This window comes from Euleptes europaea, chromosome 1, assembly GCF_029931775.1.
Source record: "Euleptes europaea isolate rEulEur1 chromosome 1, rEulEur1.hap1, whole genome shotgun sequence".
NCBI classification, from domain to species: Eukaryota; Metazoa; Chordata; class Lepidosauria; order Squamata; family Sphaerodactylidae; genus Euleptes; species Euleptes europaea.
In genome coordinates, this window is record NC_079312.1 from 64,957,940 (window position 1) to 64,980,675 (window position 22,736).

At 41.9% G+C, this 22,736-nt stretch overlaps 1 pseudogene; it reads left to right on the forward strand.

The window, feature by feature from the left end:
- The first annotated feature begins 756 nt into the window (after positions 1 to 756).
- Positions 757 to 1,432, forward strand: LOC130480038 (peroxiredoxin-2-like; annotated as a pseudogene).
- Positions 1,433 to 22,736: the final 21,304 nt, after the last annotated feature.

The window sequence follows — 22,736 nt, forward strand, 5'->3', positions numbered from 1 at the left end:
ATCTAAGGAAACCTAGAAGAAGAGGAAGAGGAGGAAGAAGAAGAGTTAGTTTTTATACCCCACTTTTCTCTACCTTTAAGGAGTCTCAAAGTGACTTACAATCACCTTCCCTTCCCCTCCCACAACAGGCACCTTGTGTAGTAGGTAGGGCTGAGAAAGTTCTGAGAGAACTGCGACTAGCCCAGTAGAAAGAACATACATTTATAGAGAACCACTAGAAATTTGACTCCATGGCCTTGGACCTGCTATAGAAACTGTCAGGCTGTCTTTGAACTCTGGCAGCATTGGCTGCCTTTGAACTTTTGTTTTGGCTCGGAGTCCAAGGTTGCTTATCTAAACCGCTAGCTTCGCTTTGCTTCCCAGGGTCGAGAAGGCTCGGGGGAGACTTGGTGTTCCTCAGCTGTTTGGTATTATCTCATGAGACTGTATTGCTCCTGCTTTTGTAGTGTTCTCATATAATCAAGTGCATACCATTTGCCCCTCATTGCTGCCTTTCGATTTCTAAGCTCTGCTTACCTGTGTTACCAATAAACCAACTCTTTTGGACTACTAAGTCTCCTGGTGTGGCTATTGGGAATTCTATGGAACAAGTGCTTACAGAAACATTACACTGGGAGACTTGAGCCATAATTTTATGTACACTTCCCTGGAAGTAACTCTACAGAAAAAAATGAGTCTCGGCCACTCCTCTGGCTCTGAGAAGGGACTGCTTCACTCTGGACTGCTGCTTGACCGGGGTGCGCGGACGAGTCAAAAATGTCTTCTGGTTAAGCTTGCATTGGGAGGCCAGCTCCAGATTTCAGTGCCACAGCAGTGATGGATGGAGCCTTCAAGGAACTAAAGTTGTCAGACTACAGAGGCAAATACTTGGTTTTCTTCTTCTACCCATTGGATTTTACCTTTGCTGTCCCACGGAGATCACAATCTTCAGCAACCGAGTTGAAGAGTTCTGCAAGATCAACTGTGAGGTTATTGCTGCCTCTGTCGACTCTCAGTTCACCCACCTGACTTGGATCAATACCCCAAGAAAGGAGGGGGGCTTGGGTCCCACAAGCATCCCACTTGTGGCTGACATCAATCACAGTATTGCCAAGGACTATAGAGTGCTCAAGGAGGAGGATGGCATTGCATACAGGGGTCTGTTCATCATTGATGACAAAGGCAGTGTGCAGCAGATCACAGTAAATGATCTTCCTGTGGGACGCTCAGTAGATGAGACGCTGTGCTTGGTGCAGGCCTTCCAATTCACAGACCAGCATGGTGAAGTGTGCCCAGCTGGTTGGCAACCTGGTGGTGACACAATCAAGCCCACTGTGAATGACAGCAAGGAATACTTTGTCAAGCAGCAATAGGCCTCTTGCCTTGCCTGTCCACTGTGCTACTGAGAGAATCTGTTCAAATGTGAAAAGGGTATTTGATACTGAATCTTCCACTTCAGTTTCTAGAAGAGCTCGTGCTGGGGGAGCTGAGCTATGAAAGTCTCCCACGAGTATTTCGTAGAACTATCTTGAATGTAAGTCTGGATAGGAAATTTGATATTCATGCCTCCAATAAACGCATTGGTCAAAACAAAAGAAAAAAGAAAAAAAGGGTCTCATTTCCAAGTAAACATGTATAGACATAGGTTTTAAAATATCTATCTAAATATTATGAATTGAAACTAAATAGACAGCAGTGAGGGTGGCAATGGACATTCTATTATTTAATAGGTAACATCCATATTCTTCTGAGATGTATGCATTAGTAGTTAATGAAAGTAGGGCTGTTGGAAAAAAAATTCAGTAAAATTCAGATTCGGCAAAATTTGGCCTGTTTTTATTCGAAGTCTGAACTCCCCCAATTCAGATCCCTGGAATTTAGCACTAAGTTCAGAGTTCGCAAATAAATTCGGCCATTTAAAGCCATTAAAAACACATTCATGCCTTTCCGCGGCTCCGGGGGAGCATGTTTGGAGGTAGAAGTCCCAAACTTTCAGTGTAGCTTGAGGGGACCCTTCTTGCAAGAACACCCAGGTTTTGTGAAGATTGGTTGAGGGGGTCCAAAGTTATGGAGCCCGGAAGGGGGTCCCCCATCAGCCAATTGGAATAAAGCCATTAAAAACACAATCATGCCTTTCCGTGGCTCCGGGGGGGCATTTTTGGAGGTAGAGGTCCCAGACTTTCAGTGTAGCTTGAGGGGACCATTCTTGCAAGAACCCCCAAATTTTGTGAAGATTGGGTCAGGGGATCCCGAATTATGGGGCCCGGAAGGGGGTCCCCACCTTGATCAGCCCATTGGAATAAATAGAATAGACCTTTCGGAGTTTGCAAACCATTGCAATTGCAACACATGACCTTGGGAGTTTGCAAGCCATGGAAAGGAACAGAGACGCTAGCTATGCATATGCTGTTAGCTAAGCAAACAGGAAGAAAGGTGCAGGCGAGTGGGGGCGTGGAATTTCTCCTTATGCAACATTTATTGTAATAAGCAATGAGGCTTGCAAAATGGTTGCAAAAGTAGGGCTGGCTTGTTGTACGAATCAGTAGGAGCCAGATGGTTTATGGGAGAAAGGGTAAGCTCCAGGCTAGAGTGGCCAGGCCACGGGCAGAAAAAAAGCAGAACGCAAACTCCCGCAGAGGTGAGGGGGAAAAAACACAAACCCCCAGCAGAACCAGCAACCGCCCGTTGGCTTCCCACCCACCCACAAGAATTGCTCCCCCCGACACACACACAGAATCTGCTTCCCCCCCCACACACACACAGGAGAAAAGGTATAGAGAAAAACGCCAAAAATCAAACTGTGTGGATGTCTTCCAGCAGGAGCAGGGACGAGAAGTAAATCCAATCCAGTCCTATTCCAGTAAGCAGGAATCAGGATCTCTCAGAGTCAGGAGCAGCAGAACCAAAATGGAAGGAAATGAGTTCCAGACTTGGGACGGGACGGGAGGATGGGAGTTTTTATACTCTTCTCCTGGCCAATTCAAAGGGAGAATCCCTGTTCTGATTGGCCAGAAGAAGACCCAGATTGGCCACCATAGGCCATGGGTGAATGTTGCTTACTAACTGACGGTTATGCTGCTGATTCAGAGCCGCTGAATTTGCCGAATTTATTCGCTGATTGCCTGAACTCGCCAAATTTGGCTTGTTGTTTTCCCGTCTTTTTTAAAATTCGGATCCATCCGAACTGAAAACCGCCGAATAGGGGAAAATTCGGCGGTTTTCCAGTTTGGATGGAACCGAATCGACAGCCCTAAATGAAAGAATGAGTTCCCAAAACTTAACTTGCTTCGAGTGTTTTTCTCGTGTATAGTGAATTTCGAACTGCTGTAAGTATTATTGATATATATAGGATTAAAATGTGCTGTCAAGGTAATAAGGGAAACTTCATTTCAAAGTTAGGTTTTCTAAATAATTTTAAGGCATTTTCATATATTAACCAATCAAAACTCAAACTGAAAATTTCTATTTGTGCATATGGTTATTATAACAGATCCCAATATAAAAATTAATAATTAATACTATTCCAAAATCTTCAGATGTAGCCATTATTCAAGTGCCTGGATTTCTGGCTTAATGTTTATGGACATCAGAGGAAGGAAGAACATAAGAGGGGACAATGACAGTGACTGATACATGATTGACTGTTAATTTGTCAGTCAGTTATACATAGATCTTGTCACCAAACTGGATTACATTGATAATGCTATCTTTTCAAAGTGTTATTTAAACCAATGGCATTGCTTTCTTACTGACTAAGGGAGGGCTTTGGTTTGACTCTACGTAAGCAATGGCTCCTGTTTGCTTCGTTTTCTGTGCTGTCGGTGCTGTGCTTGCTAGCCACCGGGGCAAATATTTTGGTTGCACAAGATGACATAACAGGCAGGCAGTGCTGTAGATGGGGTCAGGAGGAAGATGGACACAAACTTTACATTTGACTCACAACATAGCCAGTGTTTGCCATGCTGCCATTATGCGTGCATTGCAATCAGCACAGTAACACAGAAAGGCAGACACAATCCCAAATAGGACAGGATGAAGAGATTAGTGAGAGGGAATCTGATGTCTCTCAGCATCTTCAGTGCTCCTTAAAAACAATCATGGGGTTCTGAAAGATCCACTGCCCAATCAAAAATTGCCCTGTAGCTGAAATAGCTCTGGTATTGGGGGAAAGGCTTTAAAAATAGTTAAGCCAGCTATGTGCCCAGCTGGATGTGATGAGAGAATGCTTGGCTTCAATCCCATGTAAATTTCAGCTAATGGAAAACATTTTCATCAGTGGAGTGGAACTTCCTTGCCTCTTTCTTCCACTGCAGCCCCAAATATTGAAATGCTGCTGTGAGGGACAGGAGATCCTCACAAACAGGAGGTGAGGTGGAGATTTGCAGTAAGTGAGGGGAATCAGCAAAAATCTCACCCTTTGCCTTAGTGGACATTTATCACAGGATCCAACCCCTTGGTATTCACATCAGTCTGCCTGATCCCATGTAGGGAAAGTAGGAAGTAGGGATGAGTGTCTATTTTAAAACGTACAAAAATGGAGCACTTGAGTGAGAGGAGCTTGAGTCCGGCAATACTCACAACTTGCCTCGCCGATCTCCATTGCTACAAGCATGTTTTCTCTCTCCACAGAGGCCACTTCCAGAGTTGAATGCAGGCTTATGCTGTATGGTGCCTGTATGCATTCTCCTAAGAGTAAACAAGAGCTCCTAGAGATAAGTTACTCATGTTGTGAAAATAGCCTAGGGAAAGGGGGCTATAAACCTCTGTATCCGTTAGGGTTGCCAAGTCCCTCTTCGCCACCAGCAGGAGGTTTTTGGGGTGGAGCCTGAGGAGGGCAGGGTTTGGGGAGGGGAGGGACTTCAACGCCATGGAGTGCAATTGCCAAAGCAGGCATTTTCTCCAGGTGAACTGATCTCTATAAGCTGGAGATCTGTTGTAATAGCAAGAGATATCCAGCTAGTACCTGGAGGTTTAGCAATCAAACAATAAATTGAGTGCCCCAAATGTAGTTATACAATCACAAAAGCACTACTGGCAATAAAACACTCACACTAGCACAGTTATGCCAAGTGAATATATTCCAAGGAACAACAAAGCATTCCAAAGGTTACAAAGTGCAAATTACAATAAATTCCTATGTATCAGTTGATAGCAAAAAGTGCAAAGTTCATAGTTGCCAATATAATGGGCCTCCGGTAAGTCCTCCCATTTCACAGCAGCTTCTTCAATATAGGCAATTCTATGACATTATTTCTTGGAACATACAGTATGTTCCATTCAACGGTGTATAACCTCCTATAACAGTGGATGGCTTGCTGAGTCACCTCAGTACCTGGAGGTTGGCAACCCTAGTATCCATGTTGTAGCCCCCATCCAGATTATCACCCTCTTTGCCATTAAGGCTGGAGGGAACACTATCACAATGGTCCCCAGATAGTCCCATATGTTGGGCTGCTTTTTCTCCTTAACAGGAATCATAATCTTATGCCACTCGTAAGTTATTATTTCCCTGTTTTCTCTGCTGGGTCACCTTACACAGACCTAGTTGCCCAAGTTACAGACTTGATTGCCATCTTCTGCCCACCAGATTGTATTGCAGCATTCTAGCACCATAGGCATCTATATATCTAATTTCCACATGTGTCCACTCTCTGCAGATACCTAAATTCACAGATAGGGAATACACTTACCCCAAACAGATGTTTCTGCAGACTTGGGGGACCCCTAGGTCTGCAGAAAAGTAAATAACAACAACCCCAAAGTGGGTTTTGAATCCCCCCCAAAAAAAGTGTTCTCCGTGCATGTGTAGAGAATGCGCCTACCTTAGGCAGTCATTTGTTGTGTCAGCAGAGCCTGGCAAGCACGTTGGGCTGGAATTACAATTGATCTCCAGATTTCAGAAATCTGGAGAAAATGGCAGGATTAGAGGGTAAACTGAGCTCCCTCTCCTTCCCAAATGCCACACTTACCAGGCTGCACCCCCAAATCTCCAAAAAAAAAAAATCCCTATCCAGAAATGGCAATCCTAAAAAAGGGTAAGGAGTTTGGGCAGGCAGGCAGTCTCAGGTGGACCTTCAGGTAGATTTGTTTGGATGGGGAATAAAGTCTAGTGATCAGCAGGTAAGCAGGGGGATGCTGACTGCAAGGCAAAATTTGGCACAACAGTATAGGCAACTGGGAGAACAGAGGAAGGCAAAGTCCCACCCCATATTTTTCAGGCCTGGAACATTTAGTGACTACAGCTTGCAGCCAATCAAGAAAGCCCCAGAGTTTTGCTCCCTCCTCCCTGTAAGGAAGAATGTGACTATTAGGAAAATGCTGGCTGCCCTGTAAAATTGAAACCAATAGAGGGCATAGATTGCAATAACAACAGGAACCAGAACAAAATGAAAGAATATCATTTTTTCCATTAGATGCTGTTTAGATGGGGAATTAATTTTGTGTTCATATTAATTACGCTAATTATGAAACAGCTGATTTTTGTAATTATTATGATTAATAATGAAAGAAATGTACAAGTCCAATACCCATGCACAGGACACTTAAAAATGGGAGTGAAGCTTTACTGATTGTGACAGAATTTCCAACTGATTTTCTTTTGCTGCTTTTGTTGGTTACTCCACTCTAAGCCTTTACCCCCTACCACATACACCACATTTCTCCTCTAAACATCCTTTCCCCCATCCTCAAAGCCACTGTTTGTTCCTCTTACCATTAGGAAACTCAGATTACAATACAGGTCAGATTTAACATTTAATCCATCCTTGTCATCCCACACCATAAATCTAAAATCCCATTTCTTTCACTTATAATTTGCATGGTTCACACACTTTCTTAAAGTATTTGGGGTACTTCAGTTTATGAGTTTTTCTGCTTTGGCACTGATGAGTTGTGAGTGAGGCATAGCTGAAATTCTTCCACCCCCTTCTTCTGGGAGAAATAACAAGCCAAGAGCAGGTGTTTCCTTGTTTTAAGACATTCACAGGCAGGAATTAAATAATTTCTACTACATCCCTAATTATATAGGCATTATTATTTCATACTTTTAAAGATATGGTAACATAGGAGATAAAAGTATAAATTATGAACATACTGGTACATGGACAAGCAGTGAGTTTTATGATTTAATGGCTGTCACAATATGATGAATTCCTTTCATTTTCTCAGAAGTTACACAAATAATGTTCAGGGATGTGCTGCACTGTTAGGTCAACCTCTTATAGATCAAGGCAGAATGCTTTCTACCAACAGGAGATCTGATCATCATTCATACTTCAGCAATGGGCAAGGCTCCAAATATGGAGACATTATTGTATCTGTGCATGAGTGTGTATGTGTGTGTTATGGTGGTGGTAGTGGTTCAGTTTGGATGCTTATCCACTATTTAGCCCAGTACAGCTTAGCCCCTCTATCTGGAAATCAAGCTTGGAAATCTTTCAAAAGACACTTGTTAGAAAGATTTAAAATATTATACTTCCTATTACTGTTTAATGGCTAGGTGGTTTTATTGAATAATTTAAAAAGCTTCAAGACACATGTATTTGCCACTGGGCAGCCAATTCAAAGTTACTTTCAATTTTTCTGAGTTTAACTTATAGAAGGTGCTTCCCAAATGAAAGAAAAAAGTTGACTGTGGCTTTCAAAGATTTTAAACTTGCTTTCATAGACATAGATATGCTGAATTACTCTGCTGTTTTAGTTGTTATGAGGAGTGGAATTATAATTGTTCTTATAATAATAAGTCTTATTTCCCATGCTATTTAATCTATCTCCAGCCTCTGATGCCGTAGATGATGACATCTTATTGAGGCATTTGGAGGTAGAAGTAGGTATCAGGGGATGTGCCTTGGACTGGTTTAAATTGTTCCTCATGGATCGGATTCAAAGGGTTGCCATTTGAAATAGAATCATAGAGTTGCAAGGGCCATACAGGCCATCTAGTCTAACCCCCTGCTCAATGCAAGATCAGCCTAGAGCATCCCTGACAAGTGTTTGTCTAGCAGTTGCTAAAGACTGCTAGTGATGGGGAGCTCACCACCTCCCTAAGCAGCCGATTCCACTGGAACAGCTATAGTTAAGATCAGTTTGGGAGTTGTCTTCCAGAGTTCCACAGGGTGCAATCTTATCCCCCATACTACATAAATCCTTCAGGATAAATCTTTTGTCAATTCAGAATTGGATGTCATCAATTTTTGGATAACAACCAGCTGTATCTAAATCCCCTAATGATACAGTAGAGATCCTGATCCACTGCTGGGCTGCTGTGGTCAAATGGCTGAAACCTGAATGAAAATAAATTGAAACGAAACTGAAACAAGATGGAGGGGATACTGGTTGGAAAGGCAGATGTCTTGAAGGATGTTGTGCTTCCCTCTTCTGATGCGGTTCAGCTAACACTCAGTGACTCAGTTAAGAGCCTTCGGGTTATACTGAGTCCAGCATTGCTGCTGAAGAAGTGAGTTAATGCAGCTGCCAAAAATGCTTTCTTCCAGCTTAGTCTAGCCCACAAGATGGCCCCCTACTTTAACTTATCTGGCAACCTAGATCCATGCCATGGTAACATTAAGACTAGAATATTGTAATATATATATATATATATATATATATATATATATATATATATATATATATATATATATATAGGTCTCCAGTTGAGAGACTCCAGTTAGTTCAAAATGCTGCAACTAGGTTGTTATCAGGAGCTAGGCTGAGCATGCATATCATTCCTATTCTGCAGTCACTCCATTGGTTGCTCATCAATTGCTGGGTTCAGTTCAATAGTTCTTGACTTACACTGTGTAAATTGTCTTGAGTCTCAGTGAGAAAGGTGGATTATAAACAAACAAACCCTTTGTAAAGCCCTTGGGAAAAATTATTTGTGGTACTGGAGTTAAATGTCATCCCTATGTTGATGATACTCCATAGGTTTTGTTCAAACTGCCCAGCACTGCTGTAGAGTCTGAAGCTAGCGTCTGGCTGTTGTAGTTAAATGGAAAAAGGTGAAGAAGCTGAAACTCAGTCCTAACAAGGTGGAGGTGATGCAGGTCAGGAAAGCTGAGGTCTTGGAGGACATTGTGTTGGGCATTGCATTTCCCACATCTGATGGGGTTCAATTGATCCTCATTGACTCCACTGAGTCAATGCTGATTCTATGACATTAGGCAGTTCATGAGAGGGAGGACATCTTGGCCATCTTTTGGGCATGGAGTAGGGGGTCACTGGGGTGTGTGGGGGAGGTAGTTGTGAAATTCCTGCATTGTGCAGGGGGTTGGACTAGATGACCCTGGTGGTCCCTTCCAACTCTATGAGTCTATGGGTTACATTGAATCCAGCATCATTTCTGTGGAGAAGCAAATTAATTCAGCTGCAGAAAAAATATAACACTTTCTTTCATTTCATTTGGCCCAGAATATGGCTCCTTTCCTTGACCTAGCTGATCTACCATATTGATTCATGCCACAATAATCTCGAGACTAGACTACTGTAATGCACTCTACATGGGTCGGCCCTTGAACACAACCTGAAAACTCCAGTTGGTGCAGATTACTGCTTGATTACTGTTATGAGTTAAGCAAAGTATGCATATTAGACTTGTTCTGCAGTCACTCCATTGGTTACCAATTAGTTACCAATTGCCTATCACCTGTGAAGCCCTAAAAACTGCCTGGAGTCTCTCAACTTGAGACCTATATAGAGTATATTACAATATCACCTGTGAAGCCCTAAAAACTGCCTCCCTTGATATGCTCCACTCCCACTGTGACAGCTGAACTCATCTGAGCAAAGCCTGCATTTACCCTGCAAATAGATAAGATCAGGATCTGGTCATACTCAAGCCTTATCTGCAGTGGCTCCCACTTTGTGCAATTGCATGTCAGAGGTCAGGAAGGCTCCCACACTACTACCATTCCACAGAATGTGAGAAATGGAATTGTTCAGGAGGGCATTTTACAAAAGGACAAGAGCTGTATTTATGGGACTGTTTATTGTATGTATTATCACATTTTTCTGCATTGTTTTCTAACTTCTGGAATCCAGTTTTTGCATTTTTATGCATCTTTTACAGCCAGCGTGGTGTAATGGTTAAGAGCGGCAGACTCTAATCTGGTGAACCAGGTTTGTTTCCCCACTTGTCCACATGCAGCCTGCTGGGTGACCTTGGGCTAGTCAGAACTCTCTCAGCCCCACCTGCCTCACAAGGTGCCTGTTGTGGGGAGAGGAAAGGACTGTGATTCTAAGCTGCTTTGAGAAGGGATTGTGATTGCAAGCTGCTTAAGGTAGATATCGGAGTATAAAACCAACTCTTCATCTTCATTTTCTTCATTGTTTTGTTTTTTTAATTTTGCAATCCAATCATTATACTGTTTATAGTATGCCTTATAGTAGTCCTATTACATTGCTTTAAAATTTTTAATCTGCCTTGAGCCTCAGCAAGAAAGGCAGGGAAATAAATAAATATCAGTTTGATTGTGTGACATCTTCAGGAATAGGTGATTGACTGCAACATAACTACTACACACCACAAGAATTTATATAGAGCTTGATTGCTTATAGCCAATGTAACAAACATAAAATCCATCCATGAATGTTACAAAACAAACAAACTCTGAAAGCTATTCTAGGGTGTTGGCTACAATGCCAATGTGTGTCACTGCCTTTTAAAAAATCAGTATAGAGGAAACAAACAGGACAGGACGTGGAAAGAGAATGCAATGGAAAGACCACATGGGAGGATGAAAATAAATGTACTGCCCAACTAAATATCAGATCAAATGAGCCACCAGTTTGAAACAGAGTTTAGTAGTTGTCATATGACTATATCAAGAACTGGAGTGTGGGTGTGGAAGAGAAAACAGCAAGGACTGAGGTATGCAAGGTAAGTCTGAATAATGTGAAAGAAAAAAATGTTCAGACATACTGCACCTTAAGTGTTTACATTCCTATTGTATAATTACCTTAATTAAAAGAGCAATTATTTCACAGATATGCTTATCTCTGACAAGAAACTACCTGTCTGCCACATTCAAAAAAATCAGAATTGTATTTGTAACATGCTTCAGTGATTGCTCTTACTGTAAAGGTTGTCTTAACCACAAACAAAATTCATTGTTTTTCTCTTGAATACTGAATAGCAGTGGTATTTACAATCAATTTGGTAATTCTTCAGAAAATTTTTCCAGAGGCAGAAAGTCTGCTAGTCAGAATAGTCATTTGTTTTTCATTTGAAGACAGATATCTTAACAGTTGGCATTTATTTATTTAAATGTATAGCTGTCCCTGACCATAAGACTCAAGAGCTATCATTTATTCTCCTTCTGGTTACCCTTATCCAATTTAGACATCAGGAGCTGACTGGGGCCGAGAAAGTGAAGCCACCTAGGTAGCCCAGAACTTTGCTTATGTACTACTCACCACAGCCTGTAAGGCTGACATTTTCACCAGTGCAAAACATAATCCAACAGTGGATATTGAAGGACATTCACTAAGGACTGCTGAACAAATCACATATAGCTAACCTTTCAATTTCTCTGTTCCTGCACTCTTAAGCAATCCACACTGTTGATTAAGGACACTGCAAGAGCTATATTTGCATTCATTGTTAGGTACAAAGTTGCATATCTGAGAGACAGCACATTTGCAAGCGTAATGGGATGATGAGATTTACACCAAGAAAAATGGGCTACTTCAGAACCAAGCTTGTTGAAATCAGGTACTGATGTAACCAATGTGCCAAAGTCTAACAAGGAATTAGTGCCATTCAAAGGGGGAAATAGTCACTGGCAAAACAGAAGACCATCTCTAGGGCTGTTGAAATTTTTTTTGGTATAGTTCGGATTCGGCTGAATTCGGCCCGTTTTAATTCGGACCGTGCCGAAGTCCGAACTCCCCCGCTTCAGATCCCCGGATATTCGGGGGGATCCGGAGTTCGGGGGGGAATTCGGCCCTCGCGCGCCTTCAGGGGGATTCCCTGAAGGCGCGCGGGGGCCCTTTAAACAGATCTGCACCTCCAAGCTGGGAGGCGCAGATCTATTTAAAGCTTCCCTGGAGGTGCGCGGCGGGCCCTTTAAATAGATCTGTGCCTCCCGGCCAGGAGGCACATATCTGTTTGAAGCTCCCCCCCAGTCCTGCCGGGACTCCCGGCAGGGCTGGAAGGGGTGTGGGGGGGGTCTGGTCTTGCCAGCCCCCCGCCAGCCCTGCCGGGAGTCCCGGCAGGGCTGGGGGGGGGCTTCAAACAGATCTGTGCCTCCCAGCCGGGAGGTGCAGATCTGTTTGAAGACCCGCCGCGTGCCTCCAGGGAGCCTCCAGGCGCGCGGCGGGCCCTTTAAATAGATTTGTGCCTGTTTAAAGGGCACCCCGCGCCTCTCCAGGGAAGCTCCCTGAAGGCACGTGGGGTGGGGGAAAGGGGCTGAATCGGCCGAATTTATTCGGGAACACCCCGAACTCGGCCAATTTGGCTCCCCGGTTCCCCCCACTTTTTGAGTTCGGTTCATCCGAACTGAAAAACCGCCGAATTGAGAGAAATTCGGCTGTTTTTTGGTTCGGGCCGAACCGAATCAACAGCCCTAACCATCTCTCTTCCATTTCCACTCATATTATCACCATCAGATTTTTTAAAAAACAATACTTTATCTTCAGAAGGGATCAGGACCAGCCAAGGTCTTATGAGGGCCAAGTAACAATACTTAGCGAAGGACCTTTTCACAAGACCTCATTCTCTGACTGACCCATGGATGTATTGAAACTGTCTCTTGCTACAGTTCCCGTGATGACTGCAAAAATAAGACAGTGGTGGGGTTTTTTTTGTTTTTGCTTATACAAAGGAGAAGGATGACCAATCAAAGAGAATGAAAACAAAAAGCATTAGAAAGGAACCAAATGGCTATAAACATTTGAGGGGAAATGTGTCACAGATAACATTAAAAAGATTGTTTCTATTGATAGGACTTCTTATCTTACTGTCACCATGATTCACACTGTTCAATAATGAGCCCATAGAGATGCCATGAATAAAAGCAGAATACACACTCATCAGAGGAATTAGGTTCCTCCTTGACCAGACTGTATTAAAAACTAATGACACATAAAAGTATACAATTCATGACATTTTAGCATGTGTTTTAATACCTTAGAATCCTGTAGAACACACAGACAAGCTTCAATGTATATATGTTTACATATATTGGACACATTGGTTTGGCTGTTGTCTTGATCTTCCTCATCACTGTCTCCATGTAATTGCCAGCTAACTTTTTTTGCAGTGAGGAAGACTAGTGCTTAGTGTATATAGAGAGATATACATCTAATCGCACCATGTGATCTCCATCTGCGGATACTTAAATCTGTGGATTGGGACCACCCAGAAGCTAAACCCACTTTTCTGTAAACTTGGGGGACTTGGGTTTGCATAAAAATCTGAAACATTTAATTTCCCCCCCCCCAAATTAAAACAAATACTTCTTTTGCTTCTGTTAAAGTGGCAGTGGCCACTGCAGGAATCCATGTTAAGCATGCAAATGTGAGGCATTTTTCAGGTTTGTAGGAAGATCTGTCTGGCTCATGACTCCAATCTCTTGATTTAAGTACCCACAGATTTGACATGTTGATAATTACTGATTTTAAAGAAATTATTATGGTAAAAAGACAACACAATCATTTTCTCCTATTGGACAGGATACTTGAAGGGCTTCATTTGATCACTGCCAATGCCCTGAAAATGAAAATACAAATGTTACAGTGCAGCTTGAGTGACTTGTCACGTCTCATTTCCTTATTTATTTTATTTAAAATACTTATTGCCTGCTTCCCTATAAAAATGCCCAAGGGTAGCTTACACCATTAAAAATGGAAGGTGGGGGGCAAGAAAAAAAATCATGAATAAAAATAATAATAGCAACAGCCTAAAACAACACTTAAAACGCAATATGAATGTAGCAGTAAAACAGTAGAACAATAGAAGCCCTTTTTTTTTGCCATGAAGTCACATCTGACTTATGGCAACCCCTGGCGAGGTTTTCAATGCAAGAGACATTCAGAGGTGGTTTGCCATGGCCTGCGTCATGACCCTAATATTCCTTAGAGTTCTTCCATCCAAATACTTGCCAGGGTCGACCCTGCTTAGCTTATGAGCTCTGGTGAGATTGGGCTAGCCTGGGCTATCCAGGTCAGAGCAATAGAAGCAACAAAGCAGTAAAAATAATGAAGACAGCTTGGGCAAGTACATAGTTAGGCTTGCCAGGTCCCTGTTCACCACTGGCGGGAGGTTTTTGGGGCAGAGCCTGAGGAGCGAGGGGGTTTGGGGAGAAGAAGGACTTCAATGCCATAGAGTCCAATTGCCAAAGCGGCCATTTTCTCCAGGTGAACTGATCTCTATCGGCTGGAGATCAGTTGTAATAGCAGGAGATCTGCAGGTAGTACCTGGAGGTTGGCAACCCTATGCATAGTTTGCATACAACATTTCACCAAATGGCTGGGCAAATAGAAAAGATTTAACCTGGCACCTAAAATCAGACTAAACAGAACAAACTCAATAAGCCAGGTGTTAAGTGAGCTGTGGAGAGAGAAACCCACAGCAATGGTGGTGAGAGCTGGCATGGTGTAGTGGTTAGAGTGGCATACTAACACCTGGGATAACCAGGTTTGAATTCTCGTTCTGCCATGGGAGCTCGCTGGGTGACCTTGGACCGATCGCAATTTCTCAGCCTAACCTACCTCACAGGGTTGTTATTGTGAGGACAGAACAGATGGAAGAATGGGTTTTCTCCAGGAAGAATAAAAGCAGAAAATAAAATAAGGTGAAAAGCCCTATCTGGTTGTCACTCATCTCTCTGTGAAGGTGGTGGTGCGCAAGACAGTCTCTCTGCGATAGATCTGAACTGGCAGGCAGGTACACATGGAGTAGGCAGTCCTTTAGGTACTCTAGTCCTAGACTCTTCAGGGTTTTAAAGGTAAGAACCTTGAGTTGTTCCCAGAAATCAATTTGCAGCCAAAGTCGTTCTTCTAAGACCAGCAGGATCTCAATAGCCCATAGCAGTTATCTATCAAGTGATTGCTTTTAGTATTATCTGAGGTTCCAGGCAGACTTCAAAGGCAGGCTCACGTAGACTGCAGCACTGTAATCTCATATGATCAGAGCAGAGGTTCTCCTTGCAACAGAGATGTTATTTCTTCTTAACAGTTTGAAGCTGGGTGTAAAAATAACACCAACCCTAAGGCTAAAGCAGCTCATTCCAGAAACTGATACCTGCATATTTTAAACTTATTATAAAGTGGGTTCCCCCCCACCCATTGGTCATTATATACTTTTACAGCACTCATTATGGCTTACTCTTGTCAGTTAAATAACCTCAGGTTTCCTTGATCATGCAACTCTATGAGTTGAAAAATATTTTTGGTATGCATATGATTGCAGCATCAGTACACTTTATCCATCATAATGAACTCAAATGAATTGGCAGTGCATTTAAGTAATATAAGAGTGAATAATATCTGAGATCACCACAAAAGTCTTTTTAAGAACACAGACTTATCTGGTCTGCCCCCCAGTGGTTCTATAAAAGCATAAACCAAAATATACTATCCTTGCTGGCACGGCTTGATCCCTTCTACATTTTGGGGGATTTAATCAGATTTCATGCAAACATAAAGACATGGTATAATCAGGGTTGAATGACCACCAGACTAAATCTCAGACTATAGATTTATTCTAGAGTGTTTCTGATGTTCTTATTGTGGGTTGTGGGTTTTGTTTCAGAGATTACATGAGTGTGTATAAAGTGCCATCAAGTTGCAGCTTGACGGTGACCCCAGCAAGGGGCTTTCAAGGCAAGTGAGAAGCAGAGGTTGTTTGCCATTGCCTTCTCTGTAGAGTGTTCCTTGGTGATCTCCCTTCCAAGTACCACCCCTGTTTAGCTTCTGAGATTTGACGAGATCAGGCTATACCATGCCGGCTTCCCTCCTCAGAGATTACATAGGCACTAATTAAACAGAGCTACTGTGCAATTGACTGACACTGGGTAATAAACCAATGCATAGCATGAAAATAGTATTTTAAGGCTCAATTTAGGCACAATGAGAAACTATGATTTATTTCAACTCTGAAATAAACCAGACCATTGTTCACAAATTACGGTGAATGTACATACAACCTGTATGTACGTGCCTACACCTGTTTGTGAGAAATAACCAACATGCATTCACTTTGTAAATGAAACAGTATGTGAGTAAATGTGGGGTTTCAATCACACACTCAGCTGTATATGCACTGAATGTAACATGAGAATTGCTCAGCACATATACTTTGCACAGATTGTATGCATGTTCACTGTAACTTGTGAACAGGGATTCGCAAATGATCATTCAAAACCTGATGTGCCTTGGCAAACACTGGTTTCAGTGCCTTCATTTCCCCCTCATTTTCCCTGCAGAGACATGGCTGATAACCCAGTTTGCACTGCGATGAGAATGGTGACAGAGAAGGATCTAGGATTAAACCAAGATGTATACATTCATATGCCATGCTTAACCATAGTTAAGACTAACTATGTTTAATAAACGACCTTCAAATGATGGTTTCAGATCCTGGCTTGACAGACCCTATCTAACCATATTTAATGGCATTGCTGCATTCAGATGATCACACTAACCACAGTTAACATAATTAAACCAGTTTCAAGTGACATCTGAACTAAGCTATTGATGGATCATCTGTAAACAGGAAAGATGTGGCATATTACCACTGCCTTCTTTATTATCTCACTTGACCCTGACAGCACTGCAATTAGATTATGAGTGGACAGGTATGTGTACAACTGCACTCAGTTATATTGATGATATACCATTGCTTGCACCCCAAAGGATTTTTCTTTTGGGAAGACTGTTGCCAACATGTCAATAAATCGATACAATATTGCAAAAGGAAGAAATGTTATCACGAAGTAGGGGTTGGATCACACTACTAGCCTCCATAAGCATTTTCTCATGTGTAGGAGACAGTGATTATGTAAAAGGTTCTTATCTGGCCTAAGAATCCAAAAAATGCCAGGTGCTGTTTCTTCTGCACATGATTTTAGACAGCATTTTATATTCTCCTCCTGTTTTCCTGCCCCTGAAATTTCCTACTGTTATTTGCTCTTTCTTTAAGAATACAGTTACATGTACATGTTGATCCTAAATACATAACTTCAAGACTTGTTTACTGAAACTTCCAACTGTTGTATCATTGCAGCTGCTGGTAGCAGACAGAGAAAAGTCAAGTTGGCAGAAAGTGAAGTACATTGGGTTCAGGTCTTTTTCCTTGGGAATCTCATGTTGGGTAGCGGGTCTGCTGCCTTGAAGGAGCGACTCTTTGCTTCCACCTATGTTTTACTTGTATATTTGTAAATAAAGCAAATATTATTCAAGTATGTAAGACTCTAAACTCTCCCTTATCCAAAGGAAACCAAACCCAGGAACCACTGCCCAGTGAACTTCTTACAGCTGAGGAAGTGGAAAGCGTTACCAGAATGTAGGCCTGGATTGCCTTTCTGCCTTTCTTTTTTTAAAAGTACTTTATTAGACCAACAAATAGACACTTTCCATGGTTTTGTGATTGGCCCTATTCTCATGGCAGGTATTTTAACTTGGTTTTGATTGTTTGAATGCTGTTTTGTTTCTATGGTTTTAAAATGTGTTTTACGATATATACTTTTAATCTGTTAGCCACCTTGGTGGCCCTGATGAGAGCAGAAGGATGGAGTATAAATTTTGTAAATAAATGAATACATATTTTATGGTGGCAGTGACTACTGTTTCTCATAATTCCCAAAGCTCAGCAGGGGACTGATAGAACTAATAAAGAAGCATTACTTTTATCAACTTGCAGTCTGAAATCATCCTCCAGAGCAACTCTTGCCATCTCTGTGCTACAGCCAGGCCTAAAGTAAGGCTTTCCAGGCAGTGGCAGGCAACCAGTGGGAGGTTTGTATGTGTGGGGGGGAGGGGAAAAGCAATATCCCAAGAGAAAAATGGAAAATTAAAAAGAAAAATAAGGCCTCGGCTACTTACGGGGGGGGGGGAGGTTCTGACCATAGAGTTCCTGATGGTCCCTAGAGCTACCCAGCAGTGACAAAGGTTGCTGTAGCAATTGCCTGTTTCTGGCAATTGCTAGAGCTACCCTTGTCACTTAGAGGTAGCTCTAGGGATCATCAGGAACTCTATGGTCAGAATGTTCTATAAGTACCTGAGGCTTTTGTTTTGTTTTAATGTTTCTACCTGGGATGATGCCCCCCTTGCCCCCAGTTTCCAGCCCCCAACCAGCTGAGCACTGGCAGGCAAGGGCTGCAATTGGCTGGAGGTCTCCTGCTATAAGAAAGCAAGTGAGAACCCTAACTAAAGTGGGATTGAAAAGGATCAAGGGAAGGTGCTCTTACTTATCTCACCCAGTTGCCTACCTAATTGCCACTCTTCTGCCATACTTGTACTGAAAATATGTTCTCTTTCACTTTCATTTCTCTCCAGGCCCCCCACCCACCATTATCTTCTAGTTCCCCCAGTCATCTTCACTTCAATTAATTGTTCCCCAAAATTGATTTCCCACCTTTGTTCCTCTCATATTAATTTAATCCCAGATGGCCCTCATATTAATATCACTTCAGTTCATTTCCTCCCATTCTCATTCCCCCTCAGCCCTCCCCCAAGAGAAAGAAAAATCCATTTTTTTCTTAGTGTACTCATGCCAGCACCCTTCAAGAGAGGTTTGTGTGTGTGTGCACAGTATAAATGGACTCTCAGAGGGAGAGGAGTGGATCTGTGGATACTCCAGATAGCTATAACTGCCACCTACCAGTCCAGTCACTCTGCTTATATCAGATACAATTTTTAATGTAACAGGCACTCTTGAAACCACTGAGCCAGTTCTCTACTACACATGTGTTCCTCTGCTACAAACAATGTGCACACCCAAAAATGCACTTTGGCATCATAAGCAGGAGCAGACAGGAACCAAACCCTGCAAACCTATTCAGCATTGTGATTACTGCACAGACAGGTGTGAGGAGAGGGTTTCCAGGTCCCTCTTTGCCACCGGCAGAAGGTTTTTGGGGCAGAGCTTGAGGAGGGTGGGGTTTGGGGAGGGGCGGGACTTCAGTGCCATAGAGTCCAATTGCCAAAGCAGCCATTTTCTCCAGGTGAACTGATCTCTGTCGGCTGGAGATCAGTTGTAATAGCAGAAGATCTCCAGCTAGTACCTGAAAGTTGGCAACCCTATGTGAGGAACTCACATGTATTAACAGAGAAGGTTGCATATAGTAAATATTTCAAAATATCCAAAGTTTTCTGGTGTATTTATATAGACTGGATAATATTATGTTTGCAATTTAAAGGACAAAAACTAGCTTACCCATTATAACATATAATTTATTTCCCTGGAAAAAATACTGTTTTCCTTGCTACCCCCTTAAATATGGAGATTTTTTAAACCTATCCTGACATGATATCTCTGATTCATTTGGTATGCCTGGGCATTCTGAAAAATGAGCAAGCATTTTGTCAACCAACAATATTTTTACTAATTAAATATAGTTGGGGAAAGCAAGTAATTATTCCTAAACATAAGGAGAGCTATATATCAATACCCAAAATAATTCTTACTTAGATTTTAACTACAGATAGGGAAGGGCAGCCTCTTTTCCCAAGTTACAGGAGTACACTCTTCCTATTATCAGTAAGGAAATGTTCAAGATTTCAGCTATAACCTGGAGGAGCAGAAGGAGGGAGGCTTAACATATATAAGTTACAAAATATTGCTGCTCTAGTGGGGAAAATATACTGTCTGGATTGTTCTGTGATTTATGAAGTATCTGCCAACAATCTTTTTTTTTAATTTGAAGGAAAAGACAACAAATGTTCTGTATTTAAAATTAATTGTTAAGCCTTGGCAGAAGCCCTGAAACTCTGACTTCAGAGACAAGAAATGAATTGATTTAATCATAGTTTCATTCCATTGGTCCCAGGAAGTGCAGTTTCATTATTAGACAACTGGGGGCCCTGCAAGGGATCGTGGGGGGGCATCTCACTTTCCCTCCTCCACTATTTCCTCTTTCCCTTCCATGAAAATCCCCATAGCCTCACCCCTTGTCTGCCTTCCTTCTCTCTTTCTCACTCACCTGCCAGCCTGTTTCAAGTGTCTCACATCATATTTATTAGTTATTTACATCAATTATACCCCACCTTTCTCTAAAATGGGACCCAAAGCAGTTTACATCGTTCTCCTATCATCCACTTTCAGAATAGCCACTGATGGCTGATGGGATTAAAGGTACTCCCTATCAGTTCCAGGTGTCTGCTCAGAGCACTTCATTTAATATGCGGGGGAGGCTGTTTACTCCCTATTCTCAGCCTTTCACACCTTGAGGCCAGGGGAAATGCAAATGACCCACTACTGACTGACAGCTTCAAAGGTTTCACACAGGTCACAAAGATGGATTCCAGGCTTCCCTGAAAATATGGTTCATCCTTGTGAAGCAGAATTCTGCTTTTTCATGTTAGTCATCAAACACCCTCTTTTCCCCTCACAGTTCCCTAGCTGCCAACTTCCAGTTGCTCTCCCTTAACTGCTGTTTTCTATTGGAAGGGAGATATAAAAAGCTACCCTATGGTGAACGTTTTATGCCCTTGTTCTGATGGAATATAGAGACCCTTGAACATGTTACGTTTGACTGTAAAATTTATAGCGAGATACGAGAAGCCATTTCCTACCCAGGGAGATCTAGAGCAATCAGTCTTTTTAACATGCTCTCAGATAAGGATATGGGGCTGACCTTTAAAGTGGCCAAATTTGGATGGCGAGCTATGAAGACTAGGCGAGCATGGGTTGAACTTAATGGATGAGCGAATCTATATTCATATTGACTGCAATTATGTACCTCACCTCATTTTAAAATTATGTTCTTAACGGCTCTCCTATGAGTCAGTGACCATTTTTGACAAGTATTTATTGGTGTATATAGTCGTTACCCTTTTATTATGTATATTTTTTAATTTGCTGGTCTTGGACAGTATTAAAGCTATTGATTGAACTGCTGTTTTCCAGCTGTCAACTACCCAACATTCCAGGGAGAGGTGGAATCTAGTCTGTCTGTCACAGCTATATTCCATCCACATGACCATTTTCCTTGGAGATGAACCCCGTCTGTTAGTTTTCACTCACTAACGTTCAAGCTTCTGAATTTTTCATATGAGGATCACTTCATGTAAAAGGATCTCCAGACTGATTGTTCTGCATACCTATTTGCTCTCTAAAGCAGATCAGAGTGCTGGTTCTTATCTTTAAAGTTTTGAGTCTTGCCTGCCTTAAGAAATGCTTTCTCCCATATCTGCCTCCCTTGGTTTGCATTGTATCATTTACTGTATTTAGGACTGAAAAAGTACAAAACAGGACTTTCCCTCTTCAGTTTCCCACTTTGTGTAGAATTCTGTCCCTGGTAGATTAGATCGATCCCTTCATTGTATATCTTCCATTGGTAAGTTAAAGTATGTTTTATTTGAAAAGCTATTTGCTGTTTTATACCTAATGTGTTAGCATGTTTTTATCATTCTATATGATGGCTTTGGGGGAAAAAATTGCATTCACGTTGAACAACATAGAGCTGGAATGATATTGAAGACATTTTGTACATAGACTAATGAAATATGTTGACCAAATTTGCCTCCCTTACGAAAATTTCAAGGCTGTTAAAAAAACAAACCATGAACACTTTCTCTTTGTTAAGGAACACTTCCAGTAAATGTCTCCATATTTTTCCAGAAAAGCCACTGTTAAATTAATTAATATTTTTGGGCTCTTCATGCTTCTGTATTCTCTTAACCTTCCAATTATCAACAAACGTGATAAAAAGTCTTCCTGTCGTGGGGGGAAAGACCATTTAACTTACAGACAAAGTACCTGTGGCTGCAAAAAGTAAAGCAAAGGCCATTACCGCAGTAGGTATTCCCAGCGATGTTTCAAGATATTGTCGAAGGCTTTCACGGTCAGAGTTCATTGGTTCTTGTAGGTTATCCGGGCTGTGTAACCGTGGTCTTGGAATTTTCTTTCCTGACGTTTCGCCAGCAACTGTGGCAGGCATCTTCAGAGTAGTAACACTGAAGGACAGTGTCTCTCAGTGTCAAGGGTGTAGGAAGAGTAATATATAGTCAGAAAGGGGTTGGGTTTGAGCTGAGTATTGTCCTACAAAAGTATTGTCCTGTAAGTATCAAGATAATGTGCTAATGAGGGTATGGTATGTTAATATGGAACCATTGTATCCTGAAGTGATCTGTTAATGTGTGTAATCCAAAACTAATCTGTATGGCTATTGTTGAATGTTGTCTTTGTCTGGAGGTTTTTCAGGGCAGGAAGCCAAGCCTTAAACTCTCCTCTTTTCTGTTAAAGTTGTGCTGATGTTTATGAATTTCAATGGCTTCTCTGTGCAATCTGACAAAATAGTTGGTAGAATTGTCCAGTCTTTCAGTGTCTTGGAATAAGACCCTGTGTCCTGTTTGTGTCAGTCCATGTTCAGCCACTGCTGATTTCTCAGGTTGGCCAAGTCTGCAGTATCTTTCATGTTCTTTTATCCTTGTTTGTATGCTGCGTTTTGTGGTCCCGATGTAAACTTCTCCACAGCTGCAAGGTATACGATATACTCCTGCAGAGGTGAGGGGGTCTCTTTTGTCTTTTGCTGATCGTAGCATTTGTTGTATTTTCTTGGTGGGTTTAAACACTGTTTGTAGGTTGTGTTTTTTCA